Source organism: Tupaia chinensis, unplaced genomic scaffold (assembly GCF_000334495.1).
Source record: "Tupaia chinensis unplaced genomic scaffold, TupChi_1.0 Scaffold000093_1, whole genome shotgun sequence".
Taxonomy (NCBI): Eukaryota; Metazoa; Chordata; class Mammalia; order Scandentia; family Tupaiidae; genus Tupaia; species Tupaia belangeri.
The window spans coordinates 12,571,958-12,575,811 of NW_006159555.1; the positions used below are offsets into that span (position 1 = coordinate 12,571,958).

The window sequence follows — 3,854 nt, forward strand, 5'->3', positions numbered from 1 at the left end:
GGTCTGGCGACCCCCCCCGCCCTGCAGCAAAAACCTCTCCAAAAAAAAAAAAAAAAGCCTCATTCTTTTAAATATCTATGTATTTTCATTGTAAGGATGTACCACCATTTAATGGATCAATGTGCTATTATAATCAGTGCTATGCTATATTTATACTTTGACATGTGGGAAAAGTACATCTGTTTTATGTTCGTTTGTAATTTTTGAAAGATAGGTATTACATTTTATTCATCTTTGTATTGTATATATTTTTTACTTTACATTTAATTATTATATATCTTTGCAGATTGCAATATGGTTTTTCAAAACATTCATGTCAATCAAGCCAAAGATGTTACTATATAGATCATCTTCAACAGATAACGTTCCCTTCTTGTGTCTGCTCCACATTTTCCCTGAGCCCCTCTCTCCCCCTCTTCCATCTGTCCTCTTCTATACAGTTATGATAGATATTGCCGAATTTACACATTCTTTTTTTTTTTTGAGAGGTTTTTGCTATAGTGTGTGTGTGCTCGCCAGAAAGGCACAGAGAGAGACAGAGATATAGAAAGTGAGAAATCACCCTCTAGGGGGGATGGCCATGCTGCAATCTCTTCTCTTCCATTTTCCTCTTGGGATCTTGGGCACGCAGGCACACATGCCCGGCCTGAGTTTAAGCCACCGGGTCTGGGACTTGAACTGCAGTCGGTTACATGGGAGTTCAGTGACATAGCCATTGCGCTAACTGCTGGTCCCTAGACATTCTTGTCATTAGTGTTTGAGAATGTCTGTTATTCCCACATTGTCAAAATTGCCTGTTGATCTTTGAGACTTCTGAATATTAGCCAGTCTAATATCTCATGGTAGTATTAAAACTTGGTACTTAATACTTTTGGAATTAAAATAATTTCAATTATGAAATATAGCGCATCCACATAAATATTTATAAAGCATAGAACACATATTTTTAATTTAAAGAGGAGTAAAATAATAAACCATCTAATTTAAGAGTTCTGACGTGGATTTGAAGTTCCCTTGGCATCCTTTTCTACTCTAACCTGTCCCTACATCCCAGAGATGAGCACTTTATCCATCTACAGCCACTAAAGCCTCACATTTGTCTTCTGTGCTCTTGGCTAGAGACAGAAATGATGTCTTTCTTAATTTTTTTTAATGTGATATATCACTGTGTAGCTCTCATAATAATACTATTAAAACATCTTACATTAAAATTAAAAAAATATTTTATTTAACTTTATTTGTTTATTTTTAATTTGACTAGAGGACAGAGTGAGAGCAAGAGAGAGAGAGAGAGAGAGAGAGCAAACTGCCAGTTCTGGGACTTGAACCGTGGTTGGCCATGTAGGACTCCAGCATCCTTAACAACCACGCCACCTGCTGGCCCCATATCTTACATTTTAATTGTGAATATGATTTATAAAACATTTATAGTATGTTATCTAATCCATGTAAAGCTAGTGGTTAGGTTTAAACATATGAAGACACAGGCCGAGTGAATAAGCAACCCTGCTAAAGGTTATAGGGAAGAAAATGCTTCTTGATTTTAACTGTGCTGAACTATGGACTCTAAGAAAGTGCTACAAAATTTATTCCATCTTGGACATTCATAGCAGACAATGCTTTGTGAATTCCTGGAGTAAAGAACTTGTCAACATGTAGCCCCAAAGTTTTCAAATATATGTAGTCACTATGTATTTCTTTCTCTCTATCTGTGTGTCTGTTTATCTATCTTTTCTTTTTCAGAACATCAATTAGTATTCATCAGCAGTACAGCATTTCTGCTAGGAAATGATATAAGTGATGAAAGTAAAATTACAACTCTCATTCCTTCTTGACTTTATTACCAGTATTTCACAATCTACAATCAATCCAGAAAAAATAGCCTCAAAAATCTCACAGTGAAGTTGATAGTTATCTGAATAAATTATTCCCACCCAAAATTCATCTATGTGAAGATCATGTCTTTGTCTCTTCTTGGCTCTTTGGCAACTGAATCTAATAAAGCAAAGTTCCAATAAAATTTTTCACTTTTTCCTATTCTTTTACTTTTCCTGATGACTCCAACAGGGATGGCAACATTGCTGTGAGCACCATCAACTTCCCTGTACTGACCCTACAGCCTAGACACAACGCCCTTCAACTTGTCTAATGACTGCTGTCTTACATAGTTTCAGCATGTGTTCAGAATGTCTTCATCATACTCTATCAGAGTTTAGAAGTGGCACCAGTTAAGTCATCAGATACTTGACTAAACTCAAGAGATACCCTGAGTGAAACATTCCCTGCACGTGGCCTTAGGTAAGACAGAATTCTTGTTAACTTGACTTGGCTTTTGAATGTCAGCTGATGTGATTGGGAGTCCTTTCTTCCATGTGGGTGACAACCACAGAGGATCCCTTCCCATCACTGGCTGAAGCGTTTCTGAGCCACCAGGTTTCTCATAGCAGCTTTCACATCCTTGTTCCTTAGGCTGTAGATGATTGGGTTCAACATGGGAGTCACCACCCCATAGAAGAGGGGGATGAGCTTGTCTGAAAGGTCCTCCTTTTCCACTCCCAGAGAGTCCTTAGACTTGGGCTTGGTGTACATGAAAAATAAGGTCCCATAGAAGACGACCACGACGGTGAGGTGGGCAGAGCAGGTGGAGAAGGCCTTTTTCCTCCCCTCTGCTGAAGGAATCCTCAGGATGGTGATAATAATGAAGACGTAAGAGACTGAGATGAACAGCACTGGGACCACCAGGAAGATCACATTGGCCACCTCCATGCTGATCACATTGATGGAGATGTCCGCACAGGCCAATTTTAGGACAGCCAGGATCTCACAGGCAAAGTGTTTGATGACATTGTCCCCACAAAAGGGCAGCTGAATTGCCATGGGTGTTTGTACTGCAGAAGCCGCCCCACCTATAGCCCCGGAGCCGGGCCATGGGCACGTAGGCAGTCCTGCTCATGATCACAGGGTACCTAAGGGGGTTGCAGATGGCCACGTAGCGGTCAAACGCCATCATTCCCAGGAGCACACACTCTGTACAAGCCATAGCAAAGGAAAGACCCATCTGCACAGCACAGGCTGAGAAGGAGATGGTTTTCTGGGTGACCAGGAGACTGTCCAGAACCAGCGGGACAGCAGAGGTCGTGAAGCAAATGTCCAGGAAAGAGAGGTTCCCCAGGAAGAAGTACATGGGTGTGTGCAGTCGGGAGTCAAGGATGGTCACCAGGATGAGAATCCCGTTGCCCAGCAGGATCACCAGGTACATCATAAGGATGAGCACAAAGAAGATTTTCTCCAGCTTTGGGTGGGCTGAGAGTCCCAGGAGAATGAACCCCATCACAGGGGCAGTCTGATTGTTGTTTTTCATGAGGTTTCCTCTGTGTCATCAGCAAAGTACGAGCAGCACATCAGGATTTCTTGGGAGAAGTCCTAGGCCTCCAGGGTGCGCTGTAGGCACTGCTACATAACAAGAGCACATGGTTATAGAGGAGAATACTGAAAGAGACGTGGGTGGGGGTGGGGGTCCTTAGCTCTTAGCAGAGAAGGTCATAGTCAGACCTACGTTGAGCTAGGGCTTCAAATGTGCCAGATGTGTAGGAGGGTTTTGATGTTGCTGCATCCTGTCTGTGTCCATATTTAGTCTACTGTATTGCTAATAACAGAATTAGCGGTGTATAAATATTGAAGTTTAATTAGCTTGCAGTTGGGAGGTCTATGTTCTAGGGGCTGTACCTGGTGAGGTTCTTATTCCTGGTGAACAACATGGTGAAGTGTAGGAGTTTGAGTAGAAAGGAGTGGTTCCTGCCTATCTCATTCTCTTTCCTTCAAAATCCAACAGGACTCAATCTATGCCTAATCAT

At 41.7% G+C, this 3,854-nt stretch overlaps 1 pseudogene; it reads right to left on the bottom strand.

The window, feature by feature from the left end:
• Window positions 1–2,364: 2,364 nt before the first annotated feature.
• On the bottom strand, window positions 2,365–3,361 carry LOC102490539 (olfactory receptor 2S2-like; annotated as a pseudogene).
• Window positions 3,362–3,854: the final 493 nt, after the last annotated feature.